The following is a 10,377-nucleotide window of genomic DNA, read 5'->3' on the forward strand; positions in this document are numbered from 1 at the left end:
TTCATGTTAGTGTAGGACTGGCAAAAAGTAAGGACCCTTGACGTGGGTTGCCAGCTTCCATATTATGGCCAGAATATCAACCAATACCTTACATATATTTATATGTTTTGTTTTGCACGTATATTTTTTTGCAGGGTGCAGTTGGGCCCAAATGGTTCTGTATACTGTGGCTTCTGTTCACACAGGATGCATTTTAGCACTGGGCAGCCCGCCATAGGGCGTCATTAATAGGCTGGAGCCAGATGCTTGCATTTCTTGTGTGAACACGCCACATACAGTTTTTATCTTAGTGCATTGGTGTACCACACGGCCAATCCCTGATTGAAGGCTGGCTGTTTCATTGGGTATTGCACCTGTGCATTTGCTATTTTATTTGGGTCCGCTGCACCCTGCTTGTGCATTTGTATTGAGGCCTATTCAGACAGGTAAGCATCTCTGCCTGTTTTTGGTGTGTTTTTTTCTCTATACTATGTTGTGCATAAATATGTGATTCTTCAGAATTTGTTTTAGTCTTTGCCTGATGAAGAGACGTATGTAGACTCGAAAGCTTGCAATTTGTTACCATCTTTTCAGTTAGCCATTAAAAGGTATCAACCGCTGAGGACTCTCAATTCTAAACATTTTTCTATCTACTGGCTAACACGGTACCAAGATATATTTCTTTCCTGTATCAGAGAGGACTAGGCATAAACATCAAAATGCATAGTACCCCCCAAAAAAAAAATAAAGATACTTGGACACGGGTATAAAAAAAAAACATACTGTCCACAAAATAGTCTTTTTAGTAGGTGGGAAGACAAATGGATAACCAGAGCTTGCATAGAGTGCCAGTGCTTCTATAATCAGTAGCATCATACAACATTAATCCATTGAAATAAACCTCCAATGCCCATGTATCCACTTATATATAATATCATTGAAGAAAATATCATACTAAAGGCAAAGTGGCCTGTTATAACTAAAGGTGTGTAAACCCCTTTAACGATGCATTAAAATCAAAAGTAGTGTGGCTCCACTAAATATTACCCATAGTTCCCACGTAGAACAGTATGTCACCAGCGCCGTGGTATCTCATTGGGGAACCAAGTACCGCGGAACATTCAAAAGTAGTCCCATAGAGCTGGCAAGGAAGTCTGCATTACAGATTTTTCTGTCTGGTGCACAGTGGACTGCTGCACCATACAACTTAAAGACAACCTGTCACGTGAAAAAACCTGAAGTTATGGGGTTAATCTGCAGGTCAATAACGTTATGACACTGCGGCACCTGCTCTTTTAGCCGCGGTGCTGGGAGGAAATCAAATTTATTCCCCCTGGCAATGTACAGCATTTGGCTTTCAGTCACAGGGCGGCGTCAGCATGGTTTGTCACCGCTCTGTGTATAGAAGGTGGCAGCTGTAACCGCGCTCCCCGCACTGACTGACAGCAAACTCTCCATGAAGGCCAGCTGTCAGTCGGCCATGTCAGTTCCCTTTAAGCCTGAAACATCAGATGCCATAGTGTCACCTAGTGAAACTCTGTGAAGGCGAGAACAGAAGCCCATGTGGCAGCTTTGCATGCCTGGGGTATGGAAGCCTAATACCCAACTCTGTCTGCTCCTAGAGTTTCTTGGAAGGGTGGAACTGTACCCTTCACCTTTTAGGCTTCCATAATATCACACCAAGTGCATTATGAAATAACTGCTGAAATGTTGCTGGACCATATTGTGGTCCCCCAGGAGCCATGAAAATAAATTGGAAAGCCAGAAGCTTTATGACAGAAAAATAGAGGGAAAAATGTCCTTGTCAGATCCAGACAATGAAGAGAAAGCTCCAATGGGAGAGAGATTGTGATACAAAGAGTAATTACTTAATAAATGCCAGCTGCAGGAGACCATCTTCTGAAGGAATATGGCACAGATTCTGAGAAGCCCGTGATCTGGTGAATTATTATTATTTTTTTTATAAATGAGGTTCTGAAGGCCCAGCAAAGAGTTGATGCTTCCAGGAATGCAGCCTTAGATGAAGGGAGTTTCAGCAAGATAGTACAAAGGATGGCCTGCCAGATAACTAGGGGAAGGACCCAAGCTTCAATGCAGTGGGCCGAAAGGCCGGTTTCACACGTCAGTATCTCCAGTACGTGTAGTGACAGTTTTCTCATGTACCAGAGACACTGACACATGTAGACCCATTCAGGTGAATGGGTCTATGCACATGTCAGCTTGTTTTGGCAGACATGTCAGTTTTTACCCAGACAGTGTACACTGTCGTCCGTGTACACAGTTGGCCGCCGGGGAAGCAGCGCTACTGTAAGCGCTGTTCCCCTGTGTGTGGTGCTGAACGCAACTTTCATCCATTGTTCCCTGCTCTGCCGGCAGCAGCGCGAGCAGGGGACAATGAATGAAAGAAACAACCGAAGTGGGGTCCTCCCTATATTTTTAAACCCGGCAAAACTCACAGCTACGGGCTGGTGAGGGGCCATACCCCCCCCCCCAACCTAAAAACAACAACCCGCAGCTGCCCAGAAAAGGCACATCTATTAGATGCGCCAATTCTGGAGCTTTGCCTGGTTCTTCCCACTTGCCCTGTAGCAAGTGGGGTAATGAGAGGTTAGTGTCACCTTCCTGTTGTAAGGTGACATTAAGCCGGCTTAGTAATGGAGAGGTATCAATAAGACACCTCTCCGCTACTAATTCTATAATTGTTAAAGGGTTAATAAAACACCACACAATAAGAAGTCTTTTAATGAAATCAAACAAACACAGTTTTGCCATCTTTATTAGTCTGCCAATCTAAGCGAAGCCCTTGATCTCCTATACAAAAACAGTCTGTCCTGATTAGGGCGACCAGGGCCACCGGGGTTTGACGCTGGGGTCCACCTGGTATTATGAAAGGACTTGAAACAAGCCTGGAATTGGCGACGGAAAGGCTGTTTAATCTTTTGCTGTGGGAGAAAATTGCTTTTCCCTCCTGTGGTATCAGAAATGAGCTGATCCAATTTTTCTCCAAATAATCGGCCCCCCTGATATGGGAGAGTTGTAAGGGATTTCTTCGAGGTAGAATCCGCCCGCCATGTTCTCAACCAAAGAGCCTTTCTAATGGCAATTGCGTTTGTGGCAGCTAATGCCACACAGTTCGCTGCATCCAAAGATGCATTGATCAGGTAGCTCCCAGCTAGAGCTATCTGATTTGACATTTCTGTCAACTCTGCTGGTAGATCCCTCTCCTGTAGAACCTTAGTTAAAGATTCTGACCAAGATATCATGGCCTTAGCTACCCAAGTCGTCGCAAAAGAGGGCTGAACCTGAAGCCTCAAAAACTGAACGAGCCAAACTTTCTATGAGCCGATCAGTTGGATCCCTAATAGAGGAGCCGATGGGAAGGGATAACAGCGTGTTATTATTTATTGTTATAACGCCATTTATTCCATAGCGCTTTACATGTAAGGAGGGGTATACATAATAAAAACAAGTGTTAGAGGCCAAACAAGAAACTGGTGGATCTACCGAAGGGGATTCTGACCACTTCTTACGCAACTCGGTGGCGAACGGGTATCTGGCATTTAGGGCCTTTTGTCCCGAGAAACGCCTGTCCGGACTCTCCCTGTGACGTTGGACCGAGTTCTCAAACTCAGGATGAGTGGAGAACACCCTATGAGGCTGCTTGACCCTCTTAAACGAAAGCTTATGACCAGAGGCCAAGGCGGATTCGTCCTCTACTCCCAGAGTCTGGTTGACTGCCTCAATTAGACTGTCTACTGACTCCTGGTAATCAGGTGCCTCTAAATTGAGGGACCCCTCAGAATCGTAGTCTGAACCGTGTTCACTACTCTCCACTGGTGAGGGTAAATGAGAGGCAGAACTCCAAGATGCCGATGCACCTGATGGACCGGGAGACGCTGTGTGGGTTTGTTTCCCCCGCGTCTGCCTAGTATGAGCGTGGCCCCTGAGAGTCAGAGGACCTCTAAGGCAGATGAACCGCTGTCCCTGGCCCCCGCTGGGGTCTGAAGGGACTCAATCGCTTTTGTTAGGGATGCCATAGATTGCGACAAGGACATGACCCATTCTGGGGGAGAAACTACAGTTTCTGGCACGTTCGGAATCGCAGGCCTCAGACAGAATTGCTCTGGGCATGCAGAAAAGCGGACCGACAGACTACACATGCGGTATATAAAACCGTATGAGATTTGGTCCTTCTAGTGCAGCTGTCAGGCTGGGGAGGGTAGCACTTACCCCAGTCCTGTGTCCCCGTTCGTCCTGTGGAACCTGTCACAGAGCGACGCGTCAGCGCTGACCTTCTTTTAAAGAGCGTTTCACTGGTGGCGGTACCGCCGGAAATGGCGGCATTGCGGCCTATAGAAAGCCGAAGCCAGGGCCTAAATTTCTTTTGCAGCTTTCGGCGAGGATGACGCGGCCGGAAGGGGCGGAGCTTCCACCTACTGCCTAGCCTGTCAGAAGCCGGGGACTAGATTAGCCGGCTAGCGGGATATCCGGCGTGGCGCCGCAAGCAGCCGAAAAACCGCGGCGCCGCCAGCAACAGTGAGGCTGCGGCGCCCGCTGCCCTCCAGACGCCCTCTATGATGCGTGCTGCCACTGGAGCCCCCCACGCGAGGATTGTGTCCCCGTCTGTCTTAGAGGGGGCTGTATAAAGGACGGTGCAGGCACCCTAACTCCATCTTCTCTTCAGGGGATGAGGAGAGGGACCGTCTGCCGCCTTCCATCACCGCTGTCTAAGCATTGGTGATGCAGTTGGGGCTGCATGGACTGCACATATGCACTTGTACAGCCAAGGGTTTCGTTACCTTAGGGTGGTCAGGGCTAAGTCCGGCAAGTGGTCCCACGTTGCGAGAAAAGATACGTGGAGACGACACTGCACGTGCTCACTCGTTGATGGTTAGGGGAGATCGGACCCCTTCAAAAGGGTCCATCGCCCCTGTCTCGCTTCCAAGGTGAAGAGAAAAAAATCTGGGAGGTCTGGAAACCAGACCTGTGCCTCCTTCAGACACTAAGACACTTCGCCTGCGGCCAGTGTCAGGGTCTATACGTCGGAGGAGGAGCTAAACTTTTTTTTATGTTTACTTAGTGTCAGCCTCCTGGCGGCATTAGCATACACCCACAGTCCTGTGTCCCCCAATGAGGCGAAGGAAAAAAGATTAGATTACATTAAAGACATTTAGGATTAAATCAATGTCTGTTTTGGATCAACCCCTTTGAGTTTTTGCATCTTCAAAAGGTAAAAAAAAAATGGTACATTCTAGAGATGTTTTTGAGGTCCAAGTGAGGGGATGTAGAGATGAGCGAATATGTTCGGCTCCCTCCTTATTCGGCAAGCTATAGCACTTACCGAATAAGCTGCAGAGGAAACCCCGCTACCTGGATCACTAATGCTGATTAGCTGTTCGACTCTGCAGCTGCATGTTTCACGGCTGTTTCAGTGACAGCACATGCCTGGAGAGCCCAACACCCAGGCTCGCCATGCATGTGTTGTGACACAGCCGTGACACATGCAGCTGCAGCGCTAATCAGCAGGAGCAATCCAGGTTCCCTCTGCAGCTTATTTGATAAGCGCTATAGCTTGCCGAATAAGGAGGGAGCCGAACATATTCGCTCATCTCTAGTAGGGAGTGAAGGAAGAACGTAGTTAAATATAAACCCAAGACAAGTGAACCTGCTGCTTGCGATTACAGTAGACCTATCTAACCTGATACCTGATACTATTCCATGGGTAGGTCATTAGGAGGAAATGCGAGGACTTTGATTTTGGAAAGGTTTAGAGAGAGGGAGGACAAATGTTAAAAACAGCATATAGACAATATATAGAGCCTGATGGCTACTTGAGGTTGAGAGACTCTAAACTGAAAGTAGCTGAGGGTGTATTTATCATGTCCTTAGATCTTATGATCCGTGTAGAATCTAGAATGACTTCTTAACACAAAGTTGGGAACTGACAAGATAGGGAGGGGAGTGATGACCTCAGTGTAGAAGCAACAGGAGCTTTGGCATCTGATAGCACCTATCTTTGTAACAAGGAATTACAGGGGCATTTTCTTTCTCGCTTCATTGGGGGTACACAGGTAACCATGGGGGTGTATGCTGCTGTTGCTAGGAGGCTGACACTATGCAAATAAAGAAGAAATAACTCCTCCCCGACAGTATACACCCTCCGACAGGCACCAGGCAACTCAATTTTTGCTTAGTGTCTGTAGGAGGCGGACTTGGATCTAACACCAGATCCGCATTTATCTTACAGGGATTTGTTGTGTGTTATTAATCATTTCCCTTTCTTTTTCAGATGCTTTCTTCAGGGTAACAGGGTGCAGTTCTCTCACCCTGTTTTCCCCACATTAAGCGACCGAGAGAGCAGTGTGGTATCACCCACATCGCACCCTCTCGGACCCGCTGGGCAGGACTTCGTCCCCTGTCACCCTTACGGGTGTATCAGGGCGACTATCTTGGTGGCCAGTCCTTGTCCTGTCCCCCCTCATCCCTCTCCTCGGAGAGGGCTGAGAGAAAGACAGTGGTCACCTTTGGTGACCTCCCCCCCCCCCCCCTTTCTAAGGGGTTGACACCGTCTTCTGCGTCTGTTGCCGCAGCTCTAGCGTTCCTTTATTAGGGACAGCAGGGGATCCTAGGCAACGGGCGCCCTTTTATTTGAATCATCGCGCTGGTTTTTTGTTTACCAGCGCGCGCCTTTCGGCTCTTCATTTCTGGCACTGCCCATTTGTCGGGCGCATGCGCTGTTCTTTCTTTGGCGGCTTTTTGTCCGAGTCTCCTAAGGTAGACCCGCCTGTATCTAGATTATCCTCACAGACAATTTTGTCTATTCCGGACGCGGCATCTCTTAAGGATCCCACGGACAGACAAATCGAGGCATTATCCAAATCGGCGTTTGAAACTTCTGGAGCCTCCCTCTGTCCTAGTTTCGCCTCTTTATGGGTAGCGAAAGCTGTGTCAGCCTGGTCCAAGACCCTACGCAGAGGCATTTTAGCTTCAGCTCCTGCTGAGGAACTGTCTGATTTGGCGGACCAGATTTCTCTTGTGGGTAAATACCTCATGAATGCCTCCCTGGATGCGGCTGCTTGCTCGGCAAGGGCTAACAGTAACATTGTGGCCATTCGCCGAGTTCTTTGGCTTAAAGTGTGGAACGCTGATCCCGCTTCTAAAAAATCCCTCACTGGCCTGCCCTTCCAGGGCTCCAGACTCTTCGGCACACAGCTGGATCAAATGATCTCGGACGCTACTGGTGGTAAGAGTACCTCCTTACCTCAGTCCAAGCCTAGACGTCCCTTCAACAAGAAGGGCCCCCAGTCCTTTTGCCTCTTTACCTCCTCAGGAAACCCTGCTAGTCAGGACCGGTCTTCCTCCCAAGGAGAACGGAGGAAACCTTCCTTCAGGCCTCCTCCGCACTGGGCATGGAATTCGACACCTTTCAGGCTCAGGTCTTCCTCCCCAAGGAGAAGTTCCTTTCTCTTCGTCGGGGTATCAGAGCACTAAAGGGCCCGAACCCTCTGCCTCTCCATGAGGGTCCGGGGGAAAATGGTCGCTTCCATGGAAGCGGTCCCCTATGCTCAGTTCCACTCTCGCCCTTTCCAGCTGGCCCTTCTGGCTGCCTGGGACAGGAACCCACTTTCCCTGGACCGCCCGCTTCGCCTCTCTCCCAAGGTGAAGCAGTCTCTCACTTGGTGGACGCTATCCACCTCCATTCTGCGCGGGAGGTCATTTCTTCCCCTCCGCTGGCAGGTCATCACCACCGACACCAGCCTCCAGGGGTGGGGAGCGGTCTTTCTCCACCTCATGGCCCAGGGCCGCTGGACTGCTCAAAAGACATGGCTTCCTATCATCCTCTTGGAAATCAGAGCCATCTTTCTAGCCCTTATCCACAGGCAGTCCCTCCTCTCGGGAAAGCCGGTCCGCATCAGATGGACAACGCCACAGCCGTGGCTTACATAAACCATCAGGGAGGGACTCGCAGCAGACAAGTCATGACGGAAGTCGCAAAAATTCTGCGTTGGGCGGAGCGCCACGTTCCCTCTATATCAGCCGTTCACATCCCAGGGGTGGACAATTGGGAAGCCGACTTCCTCAGTCGCCAAGGGCTCATGGCGGGCGAGTTGTCTCTTCTCCCCTCAATCTTCAGCCAGATTTGTCAGAGGTGCGGTGTTCCAGATGTCGACTTAATGGCCTCCCGGGCAAACCACAAGGTTCCCCAGTACGTTTCCAGATCTTAGGATCCAATGGCTGTCGGATGCGACGCTCTCGTGATCTCGTGGGCCCAGTTCCAGATGCCTTATCTGTTCCCACCCCTCCCCTTGATCCCAGGGGTCATAAAAAAGATCAAGACAGAAGGGGTCCCTGTACTCTTGGTAGCTCCAGATTGGCCTCGCAGGGCCTGGTATGCGGAACTAGTGAACATGCTGTCGGACGTTCCATGGAGACTACCGGATCTTCTTTCACAGGCCCCTCTTCCACCCAAATTCTCGGTCTCTGAATTTAATGGTATGGCCGTTGAGGCCGTGGTCCTGAAGGATGCGGGTTTTTCTCACAGCGTCATCCAGACTATGATAAAAGCAAGAAAACCGGCTTCGTCGCGTATCTACCATAGATGTTGGAAGGCCTTTTTCCGATGGTGTGAGGACAACAGTCTGTTTCCCTTCCATCACTTCTCGGTTTCCTTCAAGCGGGTCTTGATTCGGGACTTTCCCTGAGCACCTTGAAGGGTCAGATTTCCGCTCTGTCCATTCTTTTTCAAATGAGACCTGGCATCTCTTCCACAGGTGAGGACCTTTATCCAGGGGGGGTCGCTCATAGTTCCCCCTTATCCTCCTATCGAGCCTTGGGACCTCAACCTCGTGTTAGACGCTCTCCAGTGTGCGCCTTTTGAACCGATTCAGGACATCTTTCTCGTTTCTATCATGGCAGGTGACCCTCTTGGTCGCCATCACCTCGATTAGGAGAGTGTCTGAGCGGGCAGCATTGTCCTGTCGTTTTCCCTTTCTAATCCTGCACCAGGACAAGGTGGTTCTTTGACCGGTTCCTTCCTTTCTACCAAAGGTAGTTTTGGCTTTTCACATCAATGAGGACATCGTCCTCCCTTCCTTTTGCCCTTCTTCTCCTGTTCATCCCTTGGAGAAATCTCTTCACAAGTTGGATGTGGTCAGGGCTATCCGGATTTATCTTTCCAGAACTGCTTCTTTTCGTCAGGCCGATCCTCTGTTTGTTGTCTCGGAAGGACGTCGAAAGGGGCTCCCCGCCTCCAAGTCCACAATTGCTCGTTGGATCCGTTCGGCGGTTCTGGAGGCATACCGTGTCCAAAACAAGCAGCCTCCTTCGGGGGTGAAGGCTCACTCTGCCCGGGCTGTGGGAGCTTCCTGGGCAGTTCGACACCAAACTTCGGTCTCACAGGTTTGCAAGGCCACAACTTGGTCATCTATTCACAACTTTGTAAAATTCTACAAGGTGCATACTCAGGCTTCTGCGGACGCGAGCCTAGGTAGGAAGATACTGCAGGCGGTTTCTCACCGGCCGACCGAACTCCTTTTTTCTGCAGAATGTCCCGCCCTAGGGATTGCTTTTGGACGTCCCCCAATGAAGCCAGAAAGAAAAAGGGATTTTTGGTTCTTACCGTAAAATCTTTCTTGGAGCCTTCATTGGGGGAAACTGCATCCTCCCTTTAGGTTTTACAGTGTTGGCCAACGTGCCGTTGTTGTGGGTTGGTACATAGGTTGAGTTTAATTTTTACTTGTTCCTACTACTGCTTTTGCACCAACTGAGTTGCCTTGTGCCTGTCGGGGAGCAGTTATTTCTTCTTTATTTGCATAGTGTCAGCAGCATACACCCCCATGGTTACCTGTGTCCTCCAATGAAGGCTCTAAGAAAGATTTTACGGTAAGAACCAAAAATCCCTTTTTGTCAGTCATATAGGTTGCCCCCCCCCCCACCAATGAGGTGATGTTTCAACAGGAAGGTGGACTATTAAGGGAAAGGTGGAACTGGCACAAGTCTGCATCATCAGGGGAGTGTCAGATGAACTGGAGGCTTGCATGTTCGGGCCTGCTGACAGCATGGAAGTGTGGGCAAAGAGTTCACTACAGTTAGTGGAGACAAGGGGTCTCTGGAGATCTGTTCCCCCTAACCTCTTGCTAGACGATAGCGTAAATGGCACATAGGGCTGGAATGCCACTGTGAGGTAGAAAAGCAAGCTGAGGTGAAGCTGATCATTCTAGTTTGTAAGTAAAGAGGGTAGCCCCAACACTCCACCCCCCAACTGGTGTCAGTCTCATAGTGGAAGGGCCTATAAAACCTTGCCATTGTGTCTCCCAATGAAGTTAATAAAAACTTGCCTATAGGTATCCCAGTAGTAAAGCAGGAGCTATGCATTTAAATATTTTTCTGATGCCTTAT

At 49.4% G+C, this 10,377-nt stretch overlaps 1 protein-coding gene across 1 annotated transcript in view; it reads left to right on the top strand.

Moving 5' to 3' along the window:
• The window catches only part of PPT1 (palmitoyl-protein thioesterase 1), a 47,632-nt gene that overhangs the window by 36,767 nt on the left and 488 nt on the right, over positions 1-10,377 (top strand). The gene's annotated exons all lie outside the window — the stretch shown is intronic.

Source organism: Ranitomeya variabilis, chromosome 3 (assembly GCF_051348905.1).
Source record: "Ranitomeya variabilis isolate aRanVar5 chromosome 3, aRanVar5.hap1, whole genome shotgun sequence".
NCBI lineage: Eukaryota > Metazoa > Chordata > Amphibia > Anura > Dendrobatidae > Ranitomeya > Ranitomeya variabilis.